This window comes from Eurosta solidaginis, chromosome X (genome assembly GCF_040869045.1).
Source record: "Eurosta solidaginis isolate ZX-2024a chromosome X, ASM4086904v1, whole genome shotgun sequence".
In the NCBI taxonomy this organism is placed as follows: Eukaryota; Metazoa; Arthropoda; class Insecta; order Diptera; family Tephritidae; genus Eurosta; species Eurosta solidaginis.
Window position 1 is genome coordinate 69,057,652 of NC_090324.1, and position 16,829 is coordinate 69,074,480.

Sequence of the window (16,829 nt, forward strand, 5' to 3'; positions counted from 1 at the left end):
CATTTCAACTTCAAATAAAAATTTTGACATTCAAACAAGTGCTTCTATAATTCCATAGTTTGAACTGAACTTTTTTGCTATTCCGATAACTACATATGTACAACCTTAGATATAGGAAGCAAGTGCAAAAACTTCAGATTCAGAATCCGATTCCGATAATTCAGCTTCAAGCTACGAAAGTTTAACGCCTTCTTCGACCGAGACCGTAACAAACCAGAAAAATAAATTATCCTTGTCGACAGATTTCGCAGGCCTCGAAGATTCCTGAAGTAAAATTATAACTTCTACTTGAGATCCAAATCTTAACGATACAAACAGTGCAAAATTAACTTCACCTTTTTCTAATTTAACGTCAAATCCTGACGATTCAATTAATATAAAAGTTGCCTCACTTTCTTCTAATTCAGCCTCAGATCTTAACGATCAAATCATGGCAACACTTGAGGAAAGAAAACTTTCATTAGCATGTGTGCTACTTCGATTAGAGAAAACTACAGCGGTGATCCTCTAGCACTCGAGACCTTTATTGATAAAATTGAATTACTCGAAGAGTTTGCCGATGAAAATTTAACTGGTACTTTTATATCATTCATAAAATCAAAACTGGAGGGTAAAGCTCGTTAAGCAATACCGACGCAAGTAACTTCAGTTAACGAAATTAAAATAGCTCTACGTAATAGGATAAAACCAGACAACTCGAAGGTCGTGGCTGGAAGAATCGCCGCGTTACAAGTAAATAACAACAACTATACTGATTTTGCTAGACGTATTGAGGAATTGTCGGACTCATTTGAGCGTTCGTTAATTATTGAGGGTATAACCCAGGCTAAAGCACATGAAATGGCGATTGAGCAAACCGTAAACGTTTGCCGGTTGAATGCAAGGTCAAGCCTCGTTAAGTCAATTCTCGCTTCTACTTCATTCACCGACTCAAAAGATGTCGTAGCAAAATTAATAGTTGAACAGGCTAACGAAGTTAAAGAACGCTAAGTACTCGCTTTCAGGTCTCCCGGTAACAGCAATTTTCGAAATTTTCAAGGTGGCTATCGGGGTCGTAATTTTTTCAATCAAAATAATCGTAACTTCAATGGTTACAGGCAAAATAGGCAAAATATCAATAACTTTCACAATTCAAATCGTGGTAATCAACGTAAAAATTTTCGTTTTTCAAACGGTAACCGTTATCAGAACAACAACAGCAACAATAGTAGTAATAACGATCGCGTGATAATGCGAATCGACGAACTTCCACTCCTAGGAGTACTAACAACGCAAACGTGCGTGCTTTAAACGCTCATTTCCCTCAGGAGCGAACACTGGGGAGCAAGAGACTTACGATTAACCGATTCTTCAAAAAAATTTTCTTCAAAAAACATTTATCGTCTAAATCTTAATTTCTCAGACTTTATCCAATTAAACATAACCGGATTTATGTTAGGTTAAGTTAAAGTAGCTGCTCCGCTGTCCGAGCGGAGACTCACGTAGGCCGTTGTGGCCCGTTGTGATACCACACGGGGGGCCCTTATTTCCTGTTACCCTACTTTCGAAGAAGAAGAAAGTTTAGGCCCCAGTGAGGCTAAACCAGCGCGTTTGTCTAATGAAACGCAAGATGTCGTTTGGGTTTATAGATTCAAGCTCCGCAAGGCACCCAAAAGAGTGGTACCTGGATTTGACAGTGTGGGACAGTGGCACAGATAGTGCTCAACGCTTTCTATCTCCTCCTTGTCCCTACAGCTGCGGCAGAAGTCATTTGTCTGCAGGCCCATATAGACACCGTGAGTGCACATGAACATGAGAAAGTGACCTGTAAGAAAGCCCACTAGTGGGCTTATAGAGATACGGTTTAACAATATTACCGATCGCAATCTCTTTTCATCCAGCTTAGACCAGATTTGCTTGGATATACTACATGTAGGTTCCTGGGCCCATCTGGCGTTTGCCAGCTCCGTGAAAAGAGATCGCAGGCAGCGTTTGCAAGTGTTTAGAGGAGGGCTGGCCCAACCCGCGGAGGTTATTGTTTGCAGGTTGGTGCCTTCCCTAGCTAGCTCATACTTGGCGCAGTTTCCTGAGATCTCACAGTGGCCAGGAACCCATATTATGCATAGGTTGCAATTTTCAGCTAGTTTGTTGAGGGTTTCTCTGCAATTCAATGCCACTAGTGACGAGGTGTTCCTGCATTGCAGGGATTTTATGGCAGCTTGGCTGTCAGAGAAAATTGAAATAGAATTGGTCACTTGCAGGTTAGCAAGATAAAGGGCTGCTTCGCAGATAGCTATGAGTTCAGCCTGAAAAACACTGCAGTGATCGGGTAAGCGAAAGCTCTCGCTTAGATTGAGCTTCTCCGAGAATATTCCGCTGCCGACTCTGTTGTTTAGTTTAGAGCCATCTGTAAAAACGGAAATTTCGTTTGATTCCGGCTCAACGCCGTTTACCCACTCGTTCCTCTCTGGGATTCATCTGGAAAATTTGTTGTCCCAGCAAGGGGACGATGTTGTATGGTCCAATTTCAAGAAGGTTTCGGGGACTTGCTTCAGGATCCGGCTGTGACCAAACCTGCAGTCCCTCCATGGTTCGATAGCGTTGAGCCTTGCCACATTGCAGGAGGCACAGTATCTACCATACAGATCAGTTGGGAGAAGGAATAATATGGTTTCAAGAGCATTGGTGGGAGTGGAGGGAAGGGCAGCGCTGGTGAGCATTGCCGCTCTTGTTAGATTCGATATCGAGTGCCGTCCACCATACGGTGACGGCGTAGAAGAGTATGGGCCTCACCACTGCCGTATAGATCCAATGGACTATGCGTGGCTGGAGACCCCACCTTTTTCCGATTGCCGACTTACAAGCGTAGAGAGCCATTGTGGCTTTCCTGGATCGTTCCTCCACATTTCGCTTCCAGTCAAGCTACCTGTCTAGAATAACTCCGAGATATTTAACCTCGGTAGAGAGTTTGATTTCCCTCCCGTTTAGGGACGGGAGGGTTAATTCCGGTATAATGCGTTTGCGGGTAAAAAGCAATCTCAGTTTTTTCACTGCTGATGCTGAGTCCGCATTCCATAGACCAAGTGTTTTTTAGATTAAGAGCATTTTGCAAGAGTTCGCCAAGCACCGGAAGTTGTTTGCCGGTAACTGTCAAGACTATGTCGTCGGCATATACAATGAATTGGCATCCGGGGGGCTGTAGTATAGATAACAGAGCGTTCACCGTCAGGTTCCATAGTAGAGGAGAAAGAACGTCCCCTGGGGGGTTCCTCTGTTGGTATACCTTATTAACGATGAGCTGCCCAGCTCAGAGATAATGATTTTCTTGTTTAGAATGAGCTGGACGAATTTCACAAGAGACTCATCCACCCCTAGTGAACGTAGAGATTTTGTGACCGCTGCTGGGAGAACGTTGTTGAAGGCTCCTTCTATGTCGAGAAAGATACCCAGCGAAAATTATTTAAAGGCAAGACCCTTCTCTGTCTTAGTAGTGATAGCATGTAGAGCTGTCTCTATGGATTTGCCTTTAGAGTAGGCGTGTTGGTTGTTGGATATTAGTGCCTTATTTGCCGATCGTCTAATATAGGCGTCCCGCTATCGTTCTAGAACTTTTAGGAGGAAGAAGGTCAGACTTATTGGTCTGAAATCCTTTGGACTGTTGCCCGATATCCTGTCTCCTTTGTATATGAAGACTACCTTTGCCTTGGTCCATTCCGTGGGGATATAGACCAGGTTGAGGAAAGCCTTGTAGATTTTAGCTAGCAGCTGGCTTATAAGATCGCTTGCAGCTTGCAAGTCAGCGGGAAATATTCCATCCGTTCCCGGAGATTTGAAGGGTTTAAAGGACTTGATTGCCTAGATAACTCCTTTTTCGCTTACATTGTGGTCCAGGGGTCGAAACGGCCCTGGGTTAGATTGCGTGTTTAAGAGGTATGTTTGAGATCTGCAGCCTGGAAAGTGAGTGCTGATCAGGGTTTCCAGAATTTCCGTACTAGAAGTGGCCCATTCTCCGTTCGTTGTGCGAATGCAGCTTGGAGGTATGGGGTTTTTGGAGAGGGCCTTTCGTAGGCGATTGGCCTCTGGGACTTCTTCGATGTCATTGGTGAAATTCTTCCAGGAGTCCCTTTTGGCCTTCTGAATTAACTTCTTAAAAGATTTTAAGGCGTCCTTAAAATGGGACCAGATTCCAGTGCGCTTAGCCTCGTTAAAGAGTTTTCTGCTGTTTTTCCTCTGCTCGGAGATTTCTTGGTTCCACCAATAGGGTTTCTTTTTACCCCTTGACTTAATCTCCGGGCAGGCTACTGTGAAGGCAGCGTTACAAGATTTAGTGATAAGATCTACTGCTTCTTCTATTTTTGACGATGAGTCTAGCTCACCGAGAGAAGCAAATGTTGAGTCTAAAGGAGGCGCTTCACCAGTTGTTAGCGGTAGGCTCGGCTTACCGTGAAGCGTTCTCTAGGAGAGTAGAGGTTAGGACTTTTTTTGTAAAGGTCCCAGTCCGTACGTCTCCTATTCCTGTAAGCCACCCTAGGCGGTGTACGCAAGAGCAGAGTGAAAATGATATACATATGATCAGAGTAGGAATTTTCATTGGAAACTTTCCAATTTTGACAAGTTCAGAGAATTCTCCAGAAACTAGAGTAACATCTAAAACCTCCTTCCTGTTTGAGGTGATGAAAGTTGGTTTGTATCCAGAGTTGCATATACTTAGATTGTTACTTATAATAGAATCAAAAGAGACTCACCCCTATTGTTAATATCGGTAGGGCCTCAAGCAGTGTGATGTGCATTGGCATCGGCCTCAATTATTATCGGGACCCCTTAACTGTGGGCCTACCGTACCGCTTTGCAGAGCCGGTCCTGCACAGAAGTTGGGCGATCGTGCGAAAGATAGGCGGACATCAGCCAGATAGTTTGACCCTGTAGCTCGAGGCTAATACAGGTAAAGTCCTCGTTGCTAAAAAGAGATAGTAAAATAAATACTAGATTTTTCTTCATTAGAATACAACATCTGATTCTACCTGTCACGGGCGGTGTCACCAGCCGGTAGTCCTTAGAAAAGAGTCCAGAGACCTTGCTGCCAACTATCCAAGGCTCCTGGACTAGAATGACGTCTTCATACGTTGCGCTGAGGCTTAAGGTTAGGGCAGCCGAGGCTGCCTTAGAGTGGTGCAGGTTTATCTGCAGTACCTGCGCGCCCGTTAAAGTTCGTTTGCGGCATCGACGTCCATCCTCTGCTGATCCGCATCGTCGGCTGCCTCCTCTACGATAGTATCGTCGAATTGGGCATCCGACGGGTCGGATTCCAGCAGAAGCTTCTCGTCCATGCCCGTAAAGAACTGGCCCGCAAACTCACATACCGAGAGTGTATCGCTCTCGGCATCTGGAGTGCTGCGTGCCAGTTCGATAAAGGCCCCAAGTCCACTCAAGGTGTTGCATGGGTCCATTACGTTCGTTGTTGCGCTTGCGGGTCGCTCGAGGCGGTATCCCCAATCACCAGATCCTCCGGCGCGGTGGCGGTCCCTTCCTCAGTGCCATGGGCAGCAGATCCCCTCGGGGTGTTTCAGTCTGACCCCTCGCCCTGAGGTACAGGCTCACCCTCGTTCAGTGTTTCCTCCGTCCCCGGGATGGGTTTGTTGTTGCTGTTCTTCGTGGCAGCAATAATCTTCCTGGCCCAGGCCAGAGAACTTTTTTTCTATGCCGTCAACTTGTCGCTGGGAGAGTTTCCAAGTTTCTCAACGATTTTGACGGCATTGCGAATGTTCCGCTGGTTGCGGACCGAAATCGGGGTTCGTTTATTTGCCTTGGAACCCTCAAGGGGTTCAGCAGGCTTGCGAGGTAGCTTTGCAGCGGTGGAGTCAGTACTTTTGTCCGTGGAGGATTTAGTGCCAAGAGGTGCCAAGTACGGGCGTGGGACGGGCCTCCTGTGCTTGTTCAGTCGGACGTTGCTTTTCCTCTTTGGCGCTAGCTTTGCCGGCTGCTGTGGAATTTGGCTTGCCCTCAAGGGGTTTAGTCCTTCCGCTAGCTTGCACAGGTGGCCGAAGATTTGTTTGTTGCCGTGAAGGCCTGGTCGGCGCCGTCTATGCGGTTCTCGACGAATTGAGGACTTTTTTAATGCCTAGTCCAAGGGCGACATCTTTACCCGTGCAGGGATCCGAGGCCAGGTTTTTGTTATTCATCTGTCACTTCTGGTTCGTCAGCTGCCTACTAAGGTGAGACCGTTCGGCAGCCTAAAAGTTAAGGGATAGGGGAAATAATGCGGTCGACTGCGGTAGAGCTCCATACCGCAGCAAGTCGCCGTTACTCCCGGAGGTGGACCGGTATCCGGGAGGCTCCGTAAGAATACAGTCGGATGCCCCTGACTGCAAACCATCCAATGGGCACGGAATCGCATAACACCAGGGTGGACCACCTTTTCAAATGGGCGTGGTCCAGTTCCCACCTTGATGCCACGTTTAAAAACCATTTCCATATGCCTGAGCTATTAACGAGCTGGGGCACAAATAGAAATGATTCCTAAAATTAGCTAGCACTCCCCTGGAAGGGGAAACTGTTGTGCATATTACCAGCCGACACCCTCTGGGAGGGTTCAGCCCAAGGATTTGTGCCAGCCGGATCTAACAAATGTTGCACCTTTTTAGTCGACACGCAAGCCAACATTTCCAAATTTTTTTTATTAAGCATACGTTGCACGTGGTGAATGACGATTTCAATATTCCGTCCGATGGAATATTAGGTAAAGACTTTTTGAAACAAAACCAATGCGAAATCAGCTATGAGACAAATAGTTTTTCTTTTTGGATAAAAGGCACAAAAGTCTCACTTCCAATCCTACACGGTACGGAAAGTGACTCTTGTGTTATTCCGCCAAGATGCGAACTTTAAGAATTTTTGACTTAGGAAAGTCACCAGAACCACTGTTCGTGGACTCACAAGAAATAGCCGAAGGCAACTTTACAGCAAGATGCATCATCGATACCGATAATCCGATAGTAAAAGTTATAAATACCACGAATACAATTAAATGCATAAAAAGTTTAAACATTCGTACAGAAAAACTATCTAAATATAACGTTTACAAAATCAATAAAACAGACAATCGAACCAATCGCGTTAGCGAACTAAAACAAATTTTAGAAAACGAAATACCCAAATATGCAGAAAGTAATTTGCTTGAGTTATGTTTAGAGTATTCGGACATTTTTGCGTTAAATAATGACAAAATGCCACAAAACAACTTCTACGAACAAAAACTCGGACTTTCAGATACAACGCCAGTGTACATCAAAAATTATCGCCTTCCACACTCTCAGCGCGAAGAAATAAACAACCAAGTTAGTAAATTATTGCAAAATGATTTAATCGAAGAAATCTTCTCAAAATATAATAGTCCACTTATAATTGTGCCAAAGAAAGATACAAACGGCGAAAAAGCGTATAGAATGTGCGTAGATTGTCGCGCAGTAAACAAAAAACTAATAGCCGACAAATTTCCGCTCGCTCGAGTAGAGTATATTCTTGACAATCTTGGCCGTGCAAAATATTTTTCAACGCTTGACCTCTTTTCGGGTTTCCACCAAATACCTCTACACCCCGACTCACGCGACATAACCCTGACCGTGGATCATTCAGATTTAAAGTATTGCCTTTTGGGTTAAACGTTGCACCTAACTCTTTTTCCAGAATGATGAAGATTGCTTTTTCAAGCATTCCGCCTTACGTAGATTTTTTGTATGTGGATGACATTATAGTGATTGGATGCAGCGAAAAGCATCACATTAAAAATCTGTCTCAAGTATTCAGCACATGTAGAATGTTTAACCTTAAATTAAATCCTAATAAATGTCATTTCCTTAGACCAGAAGTAACCTTTTGGGTCACAAATGTTCGGCAAAGGGCTTGTTGCCAGAACCGTCAAAAATCGAAGCAATTAATAAATATACAAAACCAACCGACAAAGACGCTGTGCGACGCTTTGTAGCGTTTGCGAATTATTATCGAAGGTTTATACCTAATTTTGCTTCTCTGGCAGCACCTTTAAACCGCTTGAATAGAAAAAAGTAGACTTTATTTGGGATAGTGCTTGTGAAAACGCATTTCAATCATTAAAATCCGCTTTAATGTCACTACAGTTACTACAGTATCCTGATTTCAAAACACACTTCATAATTACGGTAGATGCATCCAAGGCAGGCCGTGGTGCTATATTGAGTCAAGTTCATGAAGATAACGATTTACCCATTTGTTATGCGTCTAAATTATTCACTAAGGCAGAGCAAAAGAAACCAATTATTGAATTGGAGTTATTAGCGATTATATATATTGGTTTGATGAGCTTGAGACCGTACAGTAAATAAAACACATTTATTTTCCTTTTTCAAAAATATTTAATTGGTCGATATTTCGATTTCAACCTGTAGTCATCATCAGGACTAACATAAACGAGAAAACAAAAACCAAAGATATAAGAATGTTTACAATTTAAAATATGTACAAACATATATATATATATATATATGCGGACAAATAGAACTTACACGCAATGATGTGCTTGATCGACTGATCAGGTGGTTGAAAGGTTTGTTCAAAAGGAATCAAATAAAAAAATAAAAAATTTAAACAAATTTGAATACCGTAAGTATAAACAATTTTAAGGTACCGTATATGTAAATAAAAATTTAATACCAACAATACCTATATAGAAAGAGCATAGAATGATAAGACAAAAGCATATGTATCATCTTAATTCTTGTTGTTGTAATCCAGGTTATTGATAGTGGGATGCTTGTTGGACTGTATATATTACGATGAGCCATGCGCAGCCTGCATTGTGTGCTTTTGTTGTTTCAGCACCAAGTTTCGGTAAACCCTTGCACATTGCTCAGTGTCTGATTTAAAATTCATTCTCCTACTATTAGGGGTGTTCAAAATATGAAGCATTTCCAAAATATATCTTTTGTTATAATGTTTCTCGGTATCCAAAATTCTAACGTTTTCAAAATCGGGGTGATGCCCAGTATTATTGCAATGGGCAGACAAGGCAGTCTTATTTTCCGACGAATTGTTCCTTAACTTTATATTCGACTTGTGTCCGGAAATCCTCGTCTTCAGTTTTTGCTTAGTAGTCCCTACGTACACCTTGTTGCATATGTTGGACCCGTCACCAGTGCATGGAATTTGATAAATTAAGTCGGATTTTTCCATCTTAGGAATCCTGTCTTTCACGTTGCTGTATACCTGTCTGAAAGTGTTATTATATGAAAACGCTATTCTGTATTTTTCCTGATCATACAAGTTTGAAATCTTGATTCTCTCTGCTATTCCAGAGACATATGTAACTGATTTATATATTTTGGCATTTGTGTCACTTTAACTGGCGTTGTGGGTTCTTTTGTGAAAATTTCGTACCAGTTTATTTATCAATTGGTCGGGAAATTCATTTTCTGCTAACGTTTTCTTAATAATAGATATGTTCTTCTTGTGAAACACTTTATCGCTTATCGTAAGAATCCTTCTAATGAAATTCTTCGCGGTATTCAAGATGGTTTTTGGTTCATGTTTTGAGTTGTAATTGATAAGCCTTCCGGATGCAGTTGGTTTCTTGTACAGGTCATTTACCCTATCTTGATACTTTGATAATACGGAAGAATAATAAGTTACTAATCGACTGGTACAAGAAACCAACTGCATGACTGTGCACTAACCTTTTAACAATGAAAACCAAGCAAATAAACCGCGAAAATTATTTCGGTCTCGAGTGGTTCACCTTTTGTTTTCACAAGAAAGTTGATTTTGATTGTGTTTTTATGCACCACATTGTCAAAATAAAACAAAATTTTCATTTGTCGGAAAAAAGTAAAGTTGTTCGGGTACTAACACTCGAGTTTGTTGGATGCCGCGGATCCGACTTGTGATCCCATGGAGTCGCGCGCAATGTGTTTACGGCGTAAGAAAAGACAAAAGCAAATGTCATCGAGTGGCAACCTTGATTAGTTCATTCAAAATGTCATTCATTCATGGAAATGAGTATAGAGACATTTTGAATGAATTTTCACTATGAAGAAAAACGTGTGACCTTTTTGATAATTTTATATTTTATTTTATTCGATTCTCTTTTTTTTTCTTGTTTCAGATGCAAACGTTACAACAGCACCATCGCCTTCCTCATATTGCAAAAGAGGATGCTATTAAAAAAAATAGAAAATAGTAAAAATGCTTTTATTGAAAGAGTAATTATCAAGAGGAAGTTACGACTAAGCTACCCTGCAGTAAATCGTCGGATTACTTTCGATATCATTGAAACGGCCATACCACTGTCATGTCTTATGCATTATATGCACCCACCACTAGTACCTCCGTCATATTTGTTTTATTAAAATATCCTTTAAAGGCTTTTACCAGTGCATCGGTGTATCCAAAAACTACACCTGACACACAAATTAGTAATGCCCAGTGACTAAAATGTCACACTACATAGCATTTCGGTGGTTTGGGCGCTATAAACTTTTCTTCCTGTTAGGTGTTCTTATATTGGGAGTGCAAGTGTTTCTAGCATACAAATCGCTAAATATATCTAACTCCAATGGAATCTTGACCACCCAAAAATTCATATCTAGAAGCCAATGCTGCGGCGCTGGCGCATGCCAATAATCAAGCAACGATCGTTTGGTAATGACTTCGTGAGTGAGCGGGCTGTTAACTATCAACAAGATAAAGCTGCACTTAACCTAAAACAAACATCATCATCAATGGGAAACAACCGCAATAACGATGCTAGTCAACTCATACTTAATACTGCACGTTTTGGAATTAAAATGAATTGTAATATTACTGCCAAGGAAGCGCTTTAGGCAATGCAACGCGCGCGAAGTCTAGAATGTCGAAAACAAATTGCTCAAACTGCATGTGCTATTCAATTGGGAAATTTTTATGCGAAAAAATTACCCAACCAGTGTCCCACTGGCAATCATTCAGCGAATACTGCGATCGGTTGCTATCAAGCTGAAAAGGAGTATAACCTACTTTCTGGTTATTTTATCAATTATAAAACCACCAACACGCCACAAAAATGCATACAACTTTGTCTACAATCGGGGTTTCCATATGTGGGTGTACAATATGCTAGCGAATGTTTCTGTGGTGCTGATTTGCCACCTGCGTCAGCAAAATTGCCAGACTCGGTGTAACATGAAATGCTCGGGGGATCCGCGTGAGCCATGCGGCGGTTTTTGGAATTAATATTTACGCAACTGGGATTACAATTCATAAATCAATTTGAGCTCACTTCTTTTAAGCATTTCTGTTAGTCTCTTCGTCCCTCATCCCCCTCACTAATTATGCATTGTCGTCTCTGCATAACAAATAAATCCAGTAACTCGGTTGTTTGCAAATTTACAGAGTTTACGCCGCAGAACGCCGAAAACAGAAATGCGCGCACACAGACTGAAGGTGTACGAAGTGCATTTTTCTTGACGCCATATCATGTATTCTATATACACGTAGATGCGCGCCAATCATACCTCTTCCGCAAATTGACGGAATTGGAATCGAGATTTCCAAATATTCGGTTAGGCCGAAAACGTTTCTCAACAATCTGGGGTGGTGCATCTTTACTGACAATGTTATTGCAATGCATGGAGGATCTCTTAGCTTCTGAGTGGCCATGGGATTTTGTAATAAGTTTAAGTGAGTGATTAACAGCGAGTTTTCTAACAGCTAACAAAAATCACAATTTTGTAAGGAGGCATTGACGTGACACACAGCGTTCTGCAAAAGAACAAAGCAACCGAAAGCAAAGCTTGCTAAGTATCGTTCACAATTGCTGGAACCTGCCAAAATGGGAGAGAAAGGTGATGGTTTCGATGTGTTAAAAAGTGGCGATGCGCGCGTAGCGTTAATTGAGTCATTGAATATAAAGGTGCCAAAATACAGTTGCTCTATTTGCCTGGAATTATTGAGGGTGCCGCGCAGGGCAAAGGTCGTGGTCGGCGGGTAATCGCTGTAGCAAATGTGCTCGAATGTGAGTTGGAATCTGAAGGCATACGATTAAAAAGAAAGGGTGGCGGTCGTAGTCTCAACTCGACTCGCGCTTTTACGCGTTGTAACAAAGAAAATAGGTGCGCGCTAAAATATTTTATTGTACCGTCAGTAGACGCTAATAAAGACTTAATTTTTATTTCAGCTTAACGACTAATCGAACAAAAGGCATTGCCCAATATGATGGCACCCACAGGGTCTCAAGGGGACTATGGAGAAAAGATGATCGTGAGTAAAAAGAAAGTATACATAACAATTTTTGTTAGGCGTTTTTCATGACCGTAATACCGCTCCTAAATCAATGGCGCATAGGCATAGTCAATAGAAAATATGTTCTAAATCCAGCCGCAGCTTTGTGACATAACTTTTATGAACTATCTGTCAAAAAGGCTGCAACTAAATACAAAACCTATCCCACCCTGACCACGGCTACGCGACAATTCGTTTGTTGTTCTTTGGTATATTGGCGTTGTTTTAATTTGCCATGTTGTGGAGCGCAAAGCTTAGGTTTCTTCGATTTTTATTTAAGGACTTGTTCAAGTTTGAAAAAAAAATTATCATAACAATACTTATGACTTAAAATTAAAGCGATATAAACAAGTTAGAAGAAAATGTAATAGTCTCATTAACTAACTTGATTTTTCCTACAAAATCTTGCTATTCTCCTCAGAAGAAAGAATCCTATATTTATATCTGATTAACACCGTATTATCTTTACATAAGAGCTAAATATTGCTTAAAGAAATTTTTATTATCTTAAAATTTCCAGATCTCTGCTGAAACTTGGCTTGCATATTGCAGTGTGAATAATAATAGCCGTATTTTTTTTTCTTTAACATATACCATAAAATCAGTGGGACTGGTTGTTTATTTATATATTCAAGTAAAATATTACAAGCAAAGTTTTGATTAAAGAATGTGATAAAAATTAAAACAATTTTAGTTACTTCCGTCAATTCAGTTTTTGTAGCAAAAGACTTGAGATTTTCATCAAATAATTTACTCATTGCTTGTAGTGTTTTGATTGATAAATTAACTTCTGATTGTTGAATTGGTTGTTTGGTGTTACCAATTGCGCTGCGAGTTTGATTTTTATTCAATTGTAAATCGTTTGAATTTTCGACGGTATCAGTATGATATGTATTAGAATGTGCTTGAGAGTTTTCAGTGTTGGTTGTGGTGTTGGCCTCAGAGTCTTGTTCATTTTCAATACCTATTCCGTCGCTTTCAGGATTAAAGGTATTGGAATTCGAGGGCAAAGCCTCTAGGAACGTAGTGGGTTCAAAATAGCCCTGCTCTCCAGGGGCAACTACAGTTGCCGATCTTGTCACAATGCCATGTTGTTTAAGGATTTTATACTTATCATACATTTTATATACCTCTGGGTGGGCACGCTTCATATGTTTGATGAAATTGGACGATACATTTTGTGTCCACGCAACACAACTCGACAAGAAACGCAACGCGCTTTAATGGTGTCACCAGTTTTTAACGTTTAGGTGGTTGCTGTGGCAAAGAAAATCCCAGATGTTGCATCTTATACTGGCCACCACCACCTACACCATCATTACATGCGTTAGCGTTACTCAAATAATCGAAATGCCTTTCTATGGCCAGTATTGGTTGGTATTGTATCTCCGGGCCCAATATAGATCTCTCCACAACTGTCATATTTCACACTTGGCTCCATCGCATCTGCACTTGGAACTACAAAGTTTTTATCGATTGCCCATCCAATTATTTTGCTATTTCATTTATGTCGCAGATAGTAGATCTGCTTTAGGATTGTTGGCTTCGTTCGGGGTGAACGAGAGCTGGGTTACGTGGTTTGTTGGCCTCGTTCGGGGTGAACGAGAGCGGGTTAATTTTATTTAAGGGGGTTTGTTATAACGGGTGGGAGTTACAATTCTCCCTCACCTTCACTGGAGGGTGGTAGTAGGACCAATTTCGTGATTCGTCTGGTGGTTTGTCCCCTTGCCGTATCCAGTTCGACGACTCGAACTCGGTTATCGGGGCCATAATGAAGGGTGGCTATCCGACCTAGTCTCCATTCGTTGGGGGGTAGATTATCCTCCTTAATGACGACTAGGTCCCCCGGTTTGAGATTTTATTGTGGATGCTTCCACTTAACGCGCTTCTGCAATTCGGTGACATACTCCGTTTTCCACCGTTTGCAGAAGTTTTCATGCAGCGCCTTAAGTTTTTCCCATCGATTGACGAGTGAAGCGCGATTCTCGCTGACGTCAATCTCGGGTGGCGCTAGTAGGTGGCCCCCGACTAGGAAGTGCCCGGGGGTAAGTGGCTCCAGGTTGGACGGGTCATTTGAAGATGGGCGTAGGGATCGGGAGTTGAAGCAGGATTCAATCCTACACAGGAGGGTGCTAAACTCCTCGAGAGGAAATTTATGATCCGATGCGATCTTTTTGAAATCAATTTTGAAACTCTTGACCCCCGCTTCCACAGCCCGCCCATATGAGGAGCAGCGGCTGGTATGAAATGACATGTCAGGGTTTGGTGGGCATATTTAGAGAGGGTTTGGTTGCGCGCATCAACGAGGAATGCCTTGACCTCTTAGCGGAGAGCCCTTGACGCGCCGACAAAGTTCGTCCCGTTGTCGGAATAGAGGTTTTTCGGGCATCCTCGTCTGGCGACAAACCTGCTAAATGCTGCGAGAAACGCGGCGGTGCTGAGGTCGCTAGTCGCCTCTAAGTGGATCGTCTTAGTCGCAAAGCAGACGAATAGGCAGACGTATCCCTTAGACATGCGGCATCCTCGTCCGCTGTAAGACTTGATGTTAAACGGTCCGGCAAAATCCACGCCGGTGTTGGTAAATGCCCGAGAAAAGGTAGTACGTTCCGCAGGGAGAATTCCCATGAGTTGCGTCGGGGAACGTTTGCGGAATATCGTACAGGCCTTGCAGTTGTGAATGATGGATCGGATCATGTTTTTGACCCGAGGTATCCAATACTGCGTGCGTAGGAGCCGCAGCATTAGTTGGTTTCCGCCATGTATAGAAATGGTGTGGACAAACTGGACTAGGAGACGGGTGAGTCGGCAGGCGTAAGGGAGGATTATCGGGTGACGCTCGTCGACGGGAACGTCCCTGGATGCGTTGAGACGACCCCCCACCCGAAAGACATTGCCTTCGTCGATAAAGGGGTCTAGAGATAGAATCTCGCTTTTGGTCGCGATGGGTTTCCTAGTTCTCAGAGAGCTTATTTCTTCGGCATAGTGGTTGGTTTGGGATATCCTGATGAGGCGGCTAGTCGTAGCCTTGATTTCGTCAGGCGAAATCTGGTGCGACTCTGCTTTAAAGAACGTTTTAGTTTTTGGCTGGGTTCTATACGCGAATCTTATAATGTAGGAGATTACCCGCAACGCTCTTGATAGATCGGAAAACCGATCAAGAATATCCTCGCTATTGTTGATGTTTATTGCTGCATGCACTTGTACTCGTTTTTCTTCGATGTTTGTGTGGTACTCCTGTTCGCCTTGAGATGGCCATTTCGCTTTGCCTTCTTGCAGCCAAGGAGGTCCCTGCCACCACAAAGAATTGTCGACTAGGTCCGAGGCTGGAAGTCCCCTGCTGGCTAAGTCCGCTGGATTTGGTGCAGACTCGACATGATGCCATGCTTTAGTTCCTACCTTCTCCACGATTTTTGTTACCCTGTGAGCTACAAACGTTGGCCAGGAAAAAGGTGGTTTTCTGATCCATGCTAGGACGATGGCCGAATCTGTCCATAGGTGAATATTAAATGTGCCTAAGTTCAGGTTCTCCATCACAGTTTCCAAAGTCTCAGCCAGCAAGACGGCACCGCATAACTCCAATCTTGGTAGTGAAATTGTTTTTATTGGTGCCACCCTCGTTTTTGCCATGAGTAGACTAACGTAGATCCTATCGTTGATTTTAGCTGGCACGTAAACCGTAGCCGCGTAGGCTTTTTCGGACGTGTCACAGAAGCCGTGAATTTCTATATCGTTGGTTGGGGTGAAGTGCACCCACCGAGGTATACGAAACCGGTTAATGGCGGGGTACTCCTTCATAAAGGTTTGCCACCGATCTAGAGTGATTGTGGATACCGGTTCATCCCAATCCGTCGCTCCAGCCAAATGTTCTGCATTAATATCTTAGCTACGATGAAGACTGGGGCGAGCCAGCCTAAAGGGTCGAAGAGTCTGGCGATGGCAGATAGGATCCCCCTCTTTGTTACGATGTCCTGGTTTTCGATTGGTTTCGCTGTGAAATAAAAATAGTCGGAATGCGCGTTCTAACGGATGCCTAGGGTTTTTACCATGCTCGCGTCCTCGAACTCCAGAAAGTCTTCCGTAAGCATGTGAGGTTTGGGTATGCCCTGTGGTATCCTACTGCAATTAGAGGTCCACTTTCGCAGAGGGAATCCTGCTGACTTTAATGCAGCTATGATTTCATCGCGAGCCGTGATTTCTGCCTCGATGCTATGCCCCCCTGCAAGTACGTCATCGACGTACATACTGTTTCGCAAGATGTGCGCTGCAGTTGGCAGAGATGCCTCGACGTCATCTGCAAGTTGATGTAGGGTTCTGATCGCTAGATAGGGAGCACAGTTGACCCCAAAGGTTACCGTGTTGAGCTCAACCACGCTGACAGGGTCCTCTGCTTTGAGTCGAAAAACTATTCTTTGGTATTGGGTTTGATTTTCCTTTATCCAAATTTGCCTTTATCCAAATTTGCCTGTACATCTTCTCAATGTCGCTGTTGAAGACGTACTTGTAGAATCTCCATCGAAGGAGTAGTGTTGTTAACTCGGCTTGAAGTACTGGGCCGGTGTGTAGAA

General features: G+C 42.9%; 1 pseudogene; it reads left to right on the forward strand.

The window, feature by feature from the left end:
* Positions 1–10,440: 10,440 nt before the first annotated feature.
* LOC137235004 (xylosyltransferase oxt-like) lies at positions 10,441–11,257 on the forward strand (annotated as a pseudogene).
* Positions 11,258–16,829: the final 5,572 nt, after the last annotated feature.